Here is a 16247-nt window from a genome sequence, read left to right as displayed (position 1 = left end):
TAGCATGGCCACCCCATCGCTCCTGTATCGAAGCACACCTGGTGTGACTCTACCACCCAGCCTTGCCTTACCCTCAATTGGTTCTTTTGTCTTAAGTGGGCCTCATGAAGGAAGACTACGTTGGCCCTCAGGCTTTTTAGATGGGCAAAGATTTTGGATATTTTCACTTATGCGGGCAGTCCCCTCACTTTCCAGGTGACTATCCTGTCGGTGTGTTTATCTCCCCCTCCCTCACTCACCCTTCTCTGGGGCCAGCCATACTTACCTCGTGGACATTCCCCTTCATGCCGCGGCTCGCCTTTGTTCTTGGATAACCCAAGATGGCCGCCACCACCCTCCACTTTCCAGCCATCTCCACGTGTGACCTGTGTGACCAGCATTCTACCCTTCTCCCCACCTTCTGTCTTCCCCCCCCCCCACCACTCTAAGCTCCTCTGTCTATATGTTCTCCCTTTTCCATTCCCTACTCCCTCCTTTGCCTGCCCCACACCTCTTGTCTTCCCCCCTTCCCTTGCCCCTTGTGTCCCACCCCCCAACCCCCAGCTTGCTGCTCTAACCCCCCCCCACCCCCGCAGCCAGGTGCTGCTCGCTCCCTCTTCTCCCTCCCCTGGCCCCTTACCCTAGATGAACCGGCGGGCATACTTCTTCAAGTACAGTTACCCCTTCCCTTCCCCCCTGGTTCATGTAAGTCAGTATTTTTGTGTCTTCCCACATTATTTCCTCCTGAGCCGTTTCTTCTGCCGAACTTGTTCTCTTCCTCCGCCGTATTAAAGTAGTGTTCCCTGTCATTCTGTGTGACCCCCTAGTCTTACTGGGCTTAACAAGTTGAATTGCACCTTGTTTTTAAAGAGTCCAGCTTTGACCGTGTTAAATTCCACCCAGCGCATGTCCAGGTCAGCTCCAACGTCCTGGTAAATGTGAATGTTGTGTCCTTTCCACTTAGATGATTGCGTGTTCCTTGCCCACCTCAGGACCTGTTCGTTGTCTTGGTATTTGTGAAACTTTGCGATTATTGCCTGTGGTGGTTCCCTCCACTTTGGTTTTTGTGGGCCTGGTCTATTTCTGGGTGTTTGGCAAATCACTTTACCGCACACAGTTTGTTTTCCAAGCGTCTTCAAGATAAATTCAGTTGGGCTCCTACCCTCTGCGCCCTCTGGTCATCCAGTGATCCGAATGTTCTGTCATCAGCACCTGTTCTCTTGGTCATCCACCTTCCCCTTTAGCCTCTCCTGGGTTGCCATCAACCTTATAACGTCAGCCTTGAGCGAGGGGATCAGCTGGTCCTGGCCGGTGGCCGCTTTCTCCAGGTTTAGAACCGATGCCCTTGGTCCTCCAGTCTCCACTCCACCCTGCCCATCACTCCCTTCAAGGGGGCCAGCACGGCCTCTATTGCCAACTTCATTGCCGCCGTGAGATGCTCTTTTGCTGCTTCTCTGTGCCTTTGGAGCTCTGTGTGGTGATAAACGGCATCAGTTTCTCCGTCGACGACTGGGTCAGCTTTGGCGACCCTGCTGGGTCAGCCATGTTCAGGACTGCGTCACCACACCAGTCCCCCTGTTCTGGGGTTGAGGTTTTTCTCTCCTTCCTTGTGCTGCCCTTGCAGCCTGGCTGCTGGTTCACCAGCATCTCAACTGGGCGGGTTACAGCAGAGGTTTGGTTGGTTCACTTTTGCATGTTTTTGGTGCCCTTTCGACTGGTTAAAAGATCCAACATAGAGTCATGGATGTTTACAGTATGTGAACAGGCCCTTCGGCCCAGCTTGTCCATGCTGCCCAGTTTCTGTCACTAAGCTAGTCCCACCTGCCCGCATTTGGCCCATATCCCTCTATACCCACCCTGCCCATATAACTGTCTAACTGCTTTTTTAAAGGACAAAATTGTACCCGCCTCTACCACTGCCTCTGGCAGCTCGTTCCAGATGCTCCCCACCCTCTGTGTGGAAGTATTTCCCCTCTGGTCTCTTTTGTATCTCTCCCCTCTCACCTTAAACCTATGCCCTCTAATTCTAGACTCCTCTGCCTTTGGGAAAAGATGCCGACTATCTGCCTTATTGATGCTCCTCATTATTTTATAGACCTCTATAAGATCACCCCTAAGCCACCTATGTTCCAGGGAAAAAAGTCCCAGTCTATCCAGCCTCTCCTTATATCTTAGACCATCAAGTCCTGATAGCAGCCTCGTAAATCTCTTCTGCACACTTTCTAGTTGAACAATATCCTTTCTATATTAGTGTGACCAGAACTGAACACAGTATTCCATGTGTGGTCTTACCATTGTCTTGTACAATGTACAAGACGTCTTGTACAAGACATCCCGACTCCTGTATTCAATATTCTGACCAATAAAACCGAGCCTGCTGAATGCCTTCTTCACCACCCTGTCCACCTGCCACTCCACCTTCAAGGAGCTATGAACAAAATGTTTCCAAGAGAGACCACCTTTCGTGCAACCATAGAATCATAGGGCGCGATTCTCCGCCCCCCACGACAGGTCGGAGAATAGCGGGAGGGCCTTCCCTACATTTTTCCCGACCTCCCGCTATTCTCCCCCCCCCCCCCGCCCCCGCCCCCCACGGCCGCCCCACGACACGAATCACTGCTCGCCGTTTTTTACGACGAGCAGCAATTCTCCCCTAGCCGATGGGCCGATTTCCCAGGCCTTTACGGCCGTTTTCACGAACTCCAACACACCTGCTCTCACAGTTCGTGAAAACAGCCGCAAAGTGCCGTTCTGGAGAACCATGCCACCGATTGGCACGGCGCAGCACGGCCGTGCCAAGGGTGGCATGGGCCCGTGATCGGTGGGCACCGATCGCGGGCAGCGGGTCCGAACCCTGCGCACTCTTTGTTCCTCCACGGCCCCACTGGATCAGTCCACGGGGCGGCTGAGGGGCATAACAGCCCGCGCATGCGCGGGTTTCACGCATATGCGTGATGACGTCATCCGCGCATGCGCGGATTGGAGCCGTCCAATCCGCGCATGCGCGGCTGACATCATCGTTTGCGTCAGCCGCCGTTAACCTTGGCGCGCGGGCTTAGCGAAGTTCGCTAAGCCTGCAATGCCGAGGTTCACGGGGCCCCGCTGCTAGCCCCGACCGGGGAGCAGAATCGGGTCCCGGGAGGGGGCGCGGAGGCTGCCGTGAAACACGGCCAGTTTCACGGCAGCCTTCACGACTCTCCGCATTTGCGGAGAATCGCGCCCATAGAATTTACAGTGCAGAAGGGGCCCATTCGGCCCATCAAGTCTGCACCGGCTCTTTTAAAGAGCACCCTACCCAAGCACACACCTCCATCCTATCCCCATAACCCAGCAACCCCACCCAACACTGAGGGAAATTTTGGACACTCAGCGTAAATTAGCATGGCCAATCCAGCTAACCTACACATCTTTGGACTGTGGGAGGAAACCGGAGCACCCGGAGGAAACCCATGCACACACGGGGAGGACGTGCAGACCCCACACAGATAGTGAACCAAGCCGGGAATCGAACCTGGGATTCTGGAGCTGTGAAGCGATTGAGCTAACCACCATGCTACCGTGCTGCCCCAAGGTGCCCGGTGTGCCCCATGCAGCTCCTGGCATGCCCTCCTGCACTCTTCAGTGAACCAGGGTCGATCCCCTGGTTTGATGGTAATGGTAGAGTGGGGGATATGCTGGGCCATGAGGTTGCAGATTGTGGTTGAATACAATTCTGTTGCTGTTGTTGGCCCACAGAGCCTCATGGATGCCCAATCTTGAGTTGCTCGATCTGTTAGAATACTATCAATTTAGCACGGTGGCAGTACCACACAATATGATGGAGAGTTTGCGGAGGTCACGCTTATCGATACTGTCATGAACAGATGCATCTGCGGCAAGCAGATTGGTGAGCATGAGGTCAAGTATGTTTTCCCCTCTTGTTGGTTCCCTCACCACCTGCTGCAGTCCCAGTCTAGCAGCTACGTCCTTTACGACCCGGCCAGCTCGGTCTGTGGTGGTGTTACCGAACCACTTTTGGTGATGGACATCGAAGTCCTGCGCCCAGAATACATTGGGCGCCCTTGTCACACTCAGTGATTCCTCCAAGTGTTGTTCAACCTGGAGCCGGGGTCGAACCTGGGACCTCGGCGCCGTGAGGCAGCTGGGCTAACCCACTGCACCACTGTGCTAACCCCCCAGACATCAGCTGAGGGGGGACGGTATGAGATCAACATGTTTCCTTGCCCATGTTTGACTTGGTTCCATTAGACTTCATGGGGTCCAAAGTCGATGTTGAGGGCTCCCAGGGAAACTTCCTCTCGGCTGTATACCACTGTGCCGCCACCTCTCCTGGGTCTGTCCTGCCAGTGAGGCAGGACATACCCAGCAATAATGATAATGATGTCTGGGACATTGTCTGTAAGGTATGATTCTGTGAGTATGACTATGTCAGGCTATTGTTTGACTAGACTGTGAGACAGCTCTCCCAACTTTTTTAGCTATGAGGAGAGGTTGAATAAACTCGGTTTGTTCTCACTGGAACGTCGGAGGTTGAGGGGCGACCTGATAGAGGTATACAAAATTATGAGGGGCATAGACAGAGTGGATAGTCAGAGACTTTTTCCCAGGGTAGAGGGGTCAATTACTAGGGGGCATAGGTTTAAGGTGCGAGGGGCAACATTTTGAGGGGATGTACGAGGCCTGTTTTTTACACAGAGGGTAGTGGGTGCCTGGAACTCGCTGCCGGAGGAGGTGGTGGAAGCAGGAACGATAGTGACGTTTAAGGGGCATCTTGACAAATACATGAATAGGATGGGAATAGAGGGATACAGACCCTGGAAGTGTAGAAGATTTGAGTTTAGACGGGCAGCATGGTGGGCGCAGGCTTGGAGGGCTGAAGGGCCTGTTCCTGTGCTGTACTTTTCTTTGTTCTTTGTTCTTTGGCACAAGCCCCCAGTGTTAGTCAGGAGAACTTTACAGGGTCGACAGGGTTGGGTTTGCCGCTGTTGTTTCCGATGCCGAGGCCGATGCCGGGTCGTCTGTCCGGTTTCAACCCTTTGTGTTTTCTTCGAAGGGATTGAAAACAACTAAATGTCCTGCTTGTCCATCCCAGAGGGCATTTAACAATCAACCACATTGCTGTGGGCCTGGAGTCACATGTAGGCCAGACCAGGTAAGGATGGCAGATTTCTTTCTCTGAGGGACATTACTGAAGCAGATGTTTTTTTAGAATAAGGGACAATGGTTTCATGATGACTACTAGACCTTTTACTTCCAGAAGGTGGAATTCAAACCCAGGTCCACAGAGCATTACCCAGGGTCTCTTGATTATTAGTTCAGAGACAGCACCACAATGCCACTGCCTCCCAAATAGTTGGTTACAGAGAACCATGTACAGGGTGGCATTGAGGGGGTAAATCACTGGGCTTCACAGTAAGAACAATTGAAGAAATCTCATTTTCTCGCGCTGTAAATGTTTTTTCTCCAATGGTAAATGAAAGAGCTCCTCAGGAACTAATCATCCAGATTGTAAGGTTATAACAACCAAGTCTTTAATTGTCATATCTCCTCAAAATTATTTTTCATCTAACCTAAGATTGAAAAGAAAAAGATATTTGTGCTCTCGCTCTATTGATCTCTCGCAACCATCCCAATACAGCCTTTCTGCTCAAACCTGAATGAGCAAGAAAGCCATCGCCAATGAAAGTGAGGGAACCATTTTGAGTGCTTTATAATTGCGCTTCAGCACCTCCTGCTAAATAGAACAGCATTAGCGGTGTCCTTGGTATCTATGGAGACACCCTTTGCTTGCTGACACATCTTTTCACCTGGAGACCAAGGCGAGAGAACAGAAGGGGAAAAAAAAGGTGGAAAAAAAAAAGCTTTTGAAAATGTGACTGGTATTCCTACGCTGGCTGTTACAAGTTCCCCTCTCTCTGCAGTCCAGATAATTAAATGGCACGGTTAATGCAAATTAGGATGAAAATGATAAGAAAGAACCTTTAAAATTCCGAAATGGAGTAAATGTAGAGATGTTTCTACTCGTGGGTGGTCCAGATTGAGGCAGTCGCAATCAAATCCAGAAAGGGTCTCAGGAGGAACCGACACAGAGACTGGTTAGAATGTGGGGTTTGCAACCATGTGCAGTAGCTTTTAAAGGGAGGCGAGGTATGTACGTGAAGAGAAGGGGAATAGAAGGCTATGTTGATAGGATGCGATGGGGGAATGGATGGAGGAACGATCTGTTTCTGATTCAATGCTGCAAATTCTCTTCAACTGTGTATTCTGCCTTTAAAAAGACACAACTTCATCCTGCAGAATAATACATTGTGTATCACATACCTCCTTTTCAAACATTGCAGCATCCAACTGAACGAACAATTACACCGCTCATTAACCAATATTAAAAGTTAAGTTTCTGTTGTTAAGGTAGATGTCTGAAGGGTTGCACGGTGGCGCATTAGGTTAGCCCTGCTACCTCACGGTGCCGAGATCCCAGGTACGATCCTGTTTCCCATTCACTGTCCGTGTGGAGTTTGCACATTCTCCCCGTGTTTGCGTGGGTTTCGCCCCCACAACCCAAAGATGTGCAGACGCTCCAGATTATTTGTCCAGAACATCCCAGAGCAGACAGCGTGTGGGCCTACGGTTCAGCGAAGCTCTCTTCCCCCCCACCCCACAAACGCACAGACCTTGCAGGTTCTCCCCTGGGCCATCCAGGAAAGGTGGACGGGCCTGTTTCTCAGAGATGGCAGCAGGAGGCTTACCCCTCCGATCATGGCAGCCGAGACGGAGAGGGCAGCGGAGGTTAGCGCCCCTGAGGCCCACAAGAGAATTGCCCAGCAGTGCTGGAATAGGATGAAGGATCTGCTGCAGCCCAGCAGGGTAAGTGGTACCGTCCACTCCCTGTGTAGTGATACTCGTTAAGGCATCAGGCAGCGCAAGTGTGTGAGTGTGCGGTGGCGTCAAGCAGGAGTTTGGGTTGCAACACTCAGCAGCAGATGGGATTTGTACATTAAATGTGTGCCAGCCAGTCTTGCTCTCAATGTTTTCCAAGTTGTAGGACATCCTGCTTGTTAATCACTTACTGGACAGACCTCAGGAGCTGGCAGAGACGGCATGTTCCCAAACTGCTCATGCAACTATTGAGGTGGCATCCAATCCTTCTGTCTGTTTTCAGAACAAGAATACTGACAACCAGAGGAAGCGGGCCAAGACGGGCAACATGCCAGGCACCGGTCCTCACCACCTTTGAAGAGGAGGCCACCACACTAACCAGGTAGGAGCTGGACGGTGCCTGTATTGAAGGTAAGACAGGACTACCCAGCAAGCCAGTGAGAATGTCTCCAGTCTGCATGTGCTGACAGAGTGAGATACTGCCCGCTTTGGCACCCACTAAACCTTTCTTTTCTCCATTCAAGGATCCAGCAAAAGAAGGGAGGCCAAAAACCCCAGGTAACCCCCAGCCCCAACTCCAACCCCACCTCTGAGCATGATACCCCAGAACCCTCAGAGGATGTACCGTCATGATGTTCACCTGCACCCTCCAACAGCAGAGAAATATTCACCACAGTGGTTGCAAATTCTGGCACAGGCCACGATATGTTCAGCACATCAGTGACACGGTGCCCAGCTGATAGAGGACGTGAGAGCCGAGGTCCCTGCCACTGGCAGGTCTGCTGGGGACCAGGGCCAGGATTCTCCCCTAACCGGTGGGGCGGGTACCACTCCGGCGTCGGGCCGCCCCAAAGGTGCGGACGTCTCCACACCTTTAGGTGCCAAGCCCTGACATTGAGGGGCTAGGCCCACGCCGGAGTGGTTACCGCTCCGCCGGCTGGCGTGAACGGCCTTTGGCGCCACGCCAGCCGGAGCCGAAAGGACATCGCCGGCCGCATAAGTCCACGCATGCGCCTGAGCGTCAGCGGCTGCTCACATCATCCCGGCGCATGCGCAGGGGAGGGGGTCTCTTCCGCCTCTGCCATGGTTAAGACCATGGTGAAGGCGGAAGAAAAAGAGTGCCCCCACGGCACAGGCCCGCCCACCGATTGGTGGGCCCCGATCGTGGGCCAGGCCACCATGGGGGTCAGATCGCCCCGCACCCCCCCCCCCTCCCAGGACCCCGGCGCCCGCCCGCGCCGCCAATCCCGCCGGTAAGGTAGGTGGTTTAATCCACGCTGGCGGGAGAGGCTTGTCAGCGGCGGGACTTCGGCCCATCGCGGGCCGGAGAATCGCCGCGGGGGGCCGCCGACCGGCACGACGCGATTCCCGCCCCCGCCGAATCTCGGGTAGCGGAGAATTCGGGACAAGGCGGGGGCGGGATTGACGCCGGCCCCGGGCGATTCTCCAACCCAGCGGGGGGTCGGAGACTCCTGCCCCTGGTCCCTGCTGAGCCCCATGCCGATGACAGGTCTCTGGACTTGACCATAAGAGACATGTTAGAGATGCAGAGACAGACAGTGGAACATCTGGTAGAGATGCCAGAGACCATGTGCAGACTGGACCGAAGGCTGGAGGTGCCGGTCCGCATTCATGGACTCCATGGAAAGAGTGGCAGCTGCCCTAGAGACCAAGGTCCAACAGAACGGACAGTGCGGGATATGCGTTCAGACCTTCACTCTGTCGCTCTAGCCATGAGTGTCATGCAGCAGTGGCTGGGCAAGAAGGGGACGGGCCACCTCAACCTTTTTTCCGGTGTTATATCTCCTCAAGGAGCCAGGCAGGAGTCATCGGGCACTGACAGCGATGAGGGGTCTTAGCCAGGCAACCTGGGGACTTCATCGCAGGAAACGCCAAGGGTGCCCCTCCATGCCATCTCTCCTCTGCCAATGGCTCCGTTAATAACAATAATCTTTATTATTGTCACAAGTAGGCTTACATTAACACTGCAATGCAGTTACTGTGAAAAGCCCCTAGTCGCCACATTCCGGCACCTGTTCAGGTACACAGAGAGATCATTCAGAATGTCCAATTCATCTAACAAGCACATCTTTCGGGGCCTGTGTGAGGAAACTGGAGCGCCTGGAGGAAACCCACACAGACGTGGGGAGGCACTGCAGACTCGGCACAGACAGTGACCCATGCCGGGAATCGAACCCGGATCCCTGGCGTTGTGAAGCCACAATGTTAACCACTGTGCTATCAGACCGCCCATACCCACAACAGGTCAGACCAAGGACGGCGCGGCTGCAGCTGAGGAGGAGACCTTTAACAGACCAGGGCTGTCTGGGCCTCAGGTCACCACAGGACTCCCGTCAAACATCACAGTCAACTGAGCATAGCATTCAGCAGGATCCTCCAGCGCTTTTGTGGATGTCAGGGCTGAACCTGGATATACTGTTAGGCGCTAACAAAGAAACAAAGAAACATTAAGGGCATTAAGGTGGCACAGGTGCATGGCTGGTTTAGCTCACTCAGCTAAATCGCTGGCTTTTAAAGCAGACCAAGCAGGCCAGCAGCACGGTTCGATTCCCGTACCAGCCTCCCCGGACAGGCGCCGAAATGTGGCGACTAGGGGCTTTTCACAGTAACTTCATTGAAGCCTACCCGTGACAATAAAGCGATTTTCATTTTTTCATAATCATTGTAAATATCAATCACAATTGTAAATATTTGTATAACTGCAGTATGCTTATGCTTGTTGTATTCTCATCATTCTGCTAATTACTGAAATCATCTCCTGCATCTAAGGGCATCACACTTGGTTGCTGAGTGCCCATGGATGATGTGGGCCTATTTGATCAGCATTTATTATCTCACATCATCTATAAAGGTAAAAGAATCCATATAGCCTGCTCCCTCTCGCTGCTCTGCTGGTGCTGTTCCTGTGCCAATTCCTCCTCAGCAGAATCACCCCCTCTCTGATGGAGTTGCATCTTCCCCGTGACCCTTGACCCTATAATATATAATGTCTTTCTCACTGCTCTCCCGTCAGCCCCGAGCCCTTAACCATCCATCTGCAGATGCCCATTCTGATCCTGACTCCTCTCAACCTGTGGTGGCACGGCGGCTTTAAGTGGGCGGTTCCAGGGAACACATGACCGGCTCGGAGCAAATTGCACGGGAGCACGCAGACCCCGGCCAATGGGGAGCTTGCGCACAACCCTGGGAAAAGAATCCTGGGAAGTGTGGAGCAGAGAGCTGAAGTGTTGAGACCTGGAACGGGATTCTCCCGTACCCGACGGGGTGGGGGGTCCCGGCAGGATGGAGTGGCGTGAACTCCAGCGTCGGGCCACCCCAAAGGTGTGGAAATGCCCGCACCTTCAGGGACTAGGCCCGCCCCGGAGTGGTTGGCCGGCCGGCGGGATAGGGGCCTGGCGCCACGCCAACTGGCGCCAAAGGGCCTCCGCTGGCTGGCGCGAGTCACGCATGCGCAGGAGCGCCATGCTGGCGTCATCCCCGCGCATGCGCACATGGAGTCACTTCTGCACTGGGAATGGTGGATGACCACGGCCTCCGGTGCAGAAGGAATAGACTGCCCCCACGACACGGTCCGCCTGCGGATCGGTGGGCCCTGACTGTGAGCCAGGCCACCGTGGGGGCACCCCCCCCCCCCCCCCCCCCCCCCCCCCGGGGCCAGATCCCCCCCGCAATCCCCCCAAGAGCCCTGGAGCCCGCCCACGCTGCTAGGTCCTGCCGGTAAGGGACCAACTCCAATTTACACCGGCGGGACCGGCATAAACGGGCAGGACTTTGGCCCATCGCGGGCCGGAGAATCCGGACAGCCCTGTGGCCCATTGAGTCGCGCCGGACCCGGCAATTCTCCGAGGCGGGCAGCGCGACTCATGCCTCGCTGGTTTTTGGTGGGTGGGTTAATTGGGAGGACAGCAGGGGCGGGATGCGCACCAACCCCCGGCGATTCTCCCCCCTTGCCGATTCTCATCGGCAAGCTTGACCCACCTTTTTAATTCCAAGGACTTAATTGCAGAGGTTAATCCCACCGCCAGGGAACTGATTTCTGGCCCCTGACTAAATGAGGGTCCCCTGTCTGCCAAATGTCCTGCTCGGTGTGGGCCCGGAAGGTTGCCACACTTTTGCCTTTACAGTTTGTGGGTTGATTGAAAGTAAAATGGCAACAAGTCAGAACAAGTCAGAACAAGGGCGGCACGGTAGCATTGTGGATAGCACAAATGCTTCACAGCTCCAGGGTCCCAGGTTCGATTCCGGCTTGGGTCACTGTCTGTGCAGAGTCTGCACATCCTCCCCGTGTGTGCGTGGGTTTCCTCCGGGTGCTCCGGTTTCCTCCCACAGTCCAAAGATGTGTAGGTTAGGTGGATTGGCCATGATAAATTGCCCTTAGTGTCCACAATTGCCCTTAGTGTTGGGTGGGGTTACTGGGCTATGGGAATAGGGTGGAGGTGTTGACCTTGGGTAGGGTGATCTTTCCAAGAGCCGGTGCAGACTCGATGGGCCGAATGGCCTCCTTCTGCACTGTAAATTCTATGAAAACTGAAGAACGCGTATGTGCAAGTGAAAAATGAGCAAAGTGGTGAAAAAGCCACCATTAAGAAACGACAGGGGATCTGCAAACATAATGTCCTGTGAGTGTCCCTTGCAGAAAGTTTTAGTCTCTCGTCATGTGACCTGTAGCACATTGGGCAGTGGCTGTCAGGTGAGAGGGTTTGTATTTCAGGTTTCCCTTTCAGTTTGACTGCTTTAGTCTGGAGAAGGAGAAAGAAGTGTTTTTCTCTGTTTTCATTTTAAAGCCGTTGCAGTAAAAAGCCCATTGGGTGTGGCTAACTGCCTTGGTAACTTTAAAGATAAAGTTGCTTTCCAGAAGGAGTTTGAATCTGCTGGCTGGACCTGGATCAGAATTTCAAGAAAGAAACCAGTCCCAGTAAAATGAGAAAACAGTGCACTGGGCCACGCCCTTGAAAAGGGGCTTTGGTTTATTGGATTTTGTTCTTGAATTGGAACAGCTAAGGGGGAATTCATAGAGTACTGTAGCTGGGTGGTATCTTTATGTTTGTAATTGTAATTTATGTTTGTAATTATAAAAAAATTATTAAAAAAATTGATAAATGAATTCTTGCTGTGTTCATATATATATGTTAACTAAATTCTTTGAATAAACCTTGCGTTGATTAAAGCGTCTCAGAAGTTTGATGAATCACACCAGAAGTGAAGGCTTTTCTGCTCATCCTAGCCAAGTTCAACCATCAGGAGAACTTCATAGTACACTTTGGAATGTCTAAGCCCTGACCCATAACAATAACTAATCTGAAATGACCAGTTCAGGAAAACCTACAAATTAAATCGAGGCAAACGTGAGCTAATTCATCGCTCAGTAACAACAACAACTTATATTTATGTAGCGCTTTTAATGTCATTAAATGGGGTGTCATCAATCAAAAAGGGACACTGAGCCACCCACATAAGGAAATACGAGGTGTTAGATGGCCAAACGCCTGGTCAAGAAGGTAGATTTTAAGGGATACCTTGAAGGAGTAAAGTAGGGTAAGAGGCAAAGCGGTTTAGGGAGGGCATTTCAGAGGTTAGGATCTAAGTAAATGAGGGCACAGCCATCAATTGTGGAGTGATTAAAACTGGGAATGCACAAGAGGCCTGTTTTAACGGAGCGTGGAAATCCTGAAATTTTCCTTATGTAAAGAAAATTGCTTGCCATTTCTTCCCTCGCCGATTCGTTCAAAATAGGATTCTAAACAAAACAAAATGTCAAGCATTACAAATATTCCTGCACTGCGCACCTCAGAGTGCTATAATCTTCGATTTTGCTTTTGTATGAGTTTTCTAATCTTCCGCAGGGGGAATTGGTGCGCCTGCTAAATTAGAGTTCATTTACTAATGAGAGAAATTGAATTTATTCAATATGGTCTCTTTAGGGTTGCAAATGTTATCACCCAATGCCAAATTCTGCATGTTAACCAGCATTTGATAATTGGCGATGCCTTTAATAGAGGGGCCGGATTAGCTCAGCTGGCTGGACAGCTGGTTTGTGATGCAGAGCGAGGCCCGCAGCGTGAGTTTAATTCCCGTACCAGCTGAGGTTATTCAGGAAGGTCCTGCCTTCTCAACTTTGCCCCTCGCCTGAGGTGTGGTGGTCCTCAGGTTAAATCACCACCAGTCAGCTTTCCCCCCTCAAAGAAGCATTTCAAAGGATCTCAATGGATTTTCACATAATTTACAGTGCATAAGGAGGCCATTCAGCCCATCGAGACTGCACTGACACTTGGAAAGAGCACCCTACGCAAGCCCACACTTCCACCCTATTCCAGTAACCCCACCCAATCTTTTTGAACACTAAGGGCGGTTTAGCATGGCCAATCAACCTAAACTGCACGTCTTTCGGGACTTGTGGGAGGAAACCGGAGCACCCAGAGGAAACCCACACAGACACGGGGAGAACGTGCAGACTCCGCACAAACAGTGACCCAAGCCGGGGATCGAACCTGGGACTCTGGAGCTGTGAAGCAACAGTGCTAACCACTGTGCTGTCCGAGTGATCTCTAGTCTTCTGAGATAATAGCGAGCTTTAGCAGATGAAATTGTTCAATCAAGTACCTTCACACCTTGCTTTGTGATTATCTGGCACACTGTTAGTACTGCAATCTAAATTTAGGAACGCAACTGGGCAAAAATATTAGCTGATCTATTTCCTCTCAAACTCATGCATTTCCTGAAATGGTCCCTCCCTCCCTCTCTCTCTCTCTGCCTCTCTCACCACACACACACGCACACAAGAAGTCACAATCTATAATCAGCATTAAGTCACAAAAAAAGATCACATTTTCTCTCCCCAGCTGAGTGACAGCTGCCATGTCCTATGGTGTCACTCTTTTTCCAGACTATTAAAGCTACATTAGCTTCCAGTCAAGGGTTTTGCCTTCCTCTTAACTGTCACATTATGGAAGAATGACCCTGGGTAGCGTGTGGTGTAAAGTCACTTACCTGCCTCTCCAAATGTCTTGACAAGTGACAACCCACAATTGCACCTTTCGCTAAATTAGAAAGCCCTGCTGTCAGGACCATTTGGAGGCTGTGACCATCGGATCGGATCTGTCTCATTTAAGCTGTGACAGCCCACTCACCAGCCCATCGTAGAAGCGTTCGGCTCTACGTGGAATTGCTGGAATTTATTCTACATGCACGTTTGCAGCATCTTCCCATGGGCATCGGTTTCTTTCTTTGAAAAGGGTTTACAGTTTATGAGGGGGAAAAGACATTAGGAGAATATGCAGTGTCGTCTCCTTTTGCAATATCGTTGAATTTAGCAAGGGTACAGTATACGAGGGCCGATGATTGATTCTTATATCTTGCAGGTTTAGTCATAAACTAGGTGAAAATTCCATAATGTGCAGCAACAGAGTGTGATATTTGCGAGTGCACATTGCTGCTCCTTTTTCACAATCAGTTCAGCAACAGTATGAAGAAATCTCTAGTACTTGGGGCTATTGCATATCGCATGAGCACAACAATTAATAGCTTGTTAGTGGTGCTCTATTGATTTATCTCGGTGAACCACAAGCCTTTCCCTTATATTGATCAAATGACCACACAACCAGTTAGTTAGTTCAAAAGATGGTTTATTTTTATACACAGGAGTTATCTCAACATGCAAACACAATATCTACTACGAGTTAAACTACGCCTATCAGTGACAATAACCTATACCTAACTTCAGGGTGACCGGCACTGTGCAGATGGATAAGGCCTTTATCTGGATTTCACTTGGCTGGTTCGAAGAAACTGGCTCTGTCTCTGCTGGGCTTATCCGTCAGGTATCAATCGTTGGTCTTGAACTTAGCTGGCTCTTCCTGCTGCAATTGGGTGGCATAGGTCGGATCCAAGAGAGACAGAACACGTGGCTGCGCTCTCTTTTATCCCCCTGGGAGTTTGCGCTCTTTGGGGCGATCCTTAACCTTGGACCCAATAGTTTGACAGGGCTCTGATCACTCTCTTCGATTTTGGCCAATAAAGGGGCGGATGCCTTGGTAGCTGGGTGGGTCCTTAGCAGTCATTGAACTTGGCAGTTGTGCTTTCTGAGTAAGGGGAGTGGCGCCGATCAGTCTGTGGCTGTACCGATTGCTTGATTGGAATTATATTGTCCTGGGGAAATGAGCCATTAAAATGTAAACGAGCGGGGGTTTCGGTCAGGTCTGGTTACCTGTGTTTTAGATACACATAGGCTGTGTAACTGTCTGAGTCCTGGGTTGGCCAAAATTCCCATGGTCCTTTGCAGGTGGCCATCTTAGATGGCTACATTCGTGGAGAGTGACACTCATGCTGAAAGTGAGTTTGGGCTGACAGACAAAATGGATCGCGTACGCAGGTAGTTATTAAATGACAAAACATCAAAAACTTTCCAATGGAAGTTATGTGGTCAGGGTCATTCCCAGCCTGCGTTCGCCCACCCTGCTCAGCAACCCGAACAAAACGCCACTGCATTTGCCTTAGACACTGACAATCCTCTCTGTGACTCACGCTAAACTCCAAAGACGGGTTCACATTGTTTTGTATCTGCATTGTTTTGTTTCTGGGAGACAACCTGTGGTTTTAGATGACTGCTCTGTCAGTTATGGAGCTCTCTCCATTAATTTGTCTGCTTCACTGAACAGTTACAATTACTCAGCACTCATTCTGTTATTCCCAGCTGCTCATTATGACTGCTCGCCTCGTTTTTTTTGGGTGTGAGGGGATCTCAGACAAACGGTTGTTTTCTCGGTTATTATGCAAATGTGATGATATGCTGGAAAAAACAATCCACGTCCACAAAATGATGGGCTTATACTTAAATTATGTTTACTCATTTTAAATCTTCTTTCTTGTCCATTGGCTACTAAGTCTGCCACATGGAGCAGATATGGAGGCTTGTTTACTTGTGCTGAGCTCAATATGTTAATGTCTTGTCAATTACATTGGTACTGTTTGTTCATGTCAATTGCATGTTTAGTATACAGGTGATGGGTAATTGAGCACATATAAATCAGGGATGACTGGGACACTGGGCTGAGTGGGAGGAAACCTGCGAGATTGAACCGGTGAATAAATTCTCTCTATAACGGGAACCTCTGTGCCTTGGTTTTGGCTTCACCAATTAGCTTGGCCCCTGTTAAAAACTGAAACAAATGAATCATTTATGCACACGACCCTTGAGGTATCCATCGAATCCTTAGAGTTCAGCCCATCAAGTCTGCACCGAACCTTTGAAGATGCACCCTACCCAGGACAAACCTCTACCCTATCCCCGTGATGCCACATCTTTGGATATTAGGGGCAATTTAGCATGACCAATCCGCCTACCCCGTACATCTTTGGACTGCGCGTGGAAACCG

Source organism: Scyliorhinus canicula, chromosome 11 (assembly GCF_902713615.1).
Source record: "Scyliorhinus canicula chromosome 11, sScyCan1.1, whole genome shotgun sequence".
In the NCBI taxonomy this organism is placed as follows: Eukaryota; Metazoa; Chordata; class Chondrichthyes; order Carcharhiniformes; family Scyliorhinidae; genus Scyliorhinus; species Scyliorhinus canicula.
The sequence above is the reverse complement of the archived record's forward strand: the minus strand, read 5'-3'. Positions refer to the sequence as shown.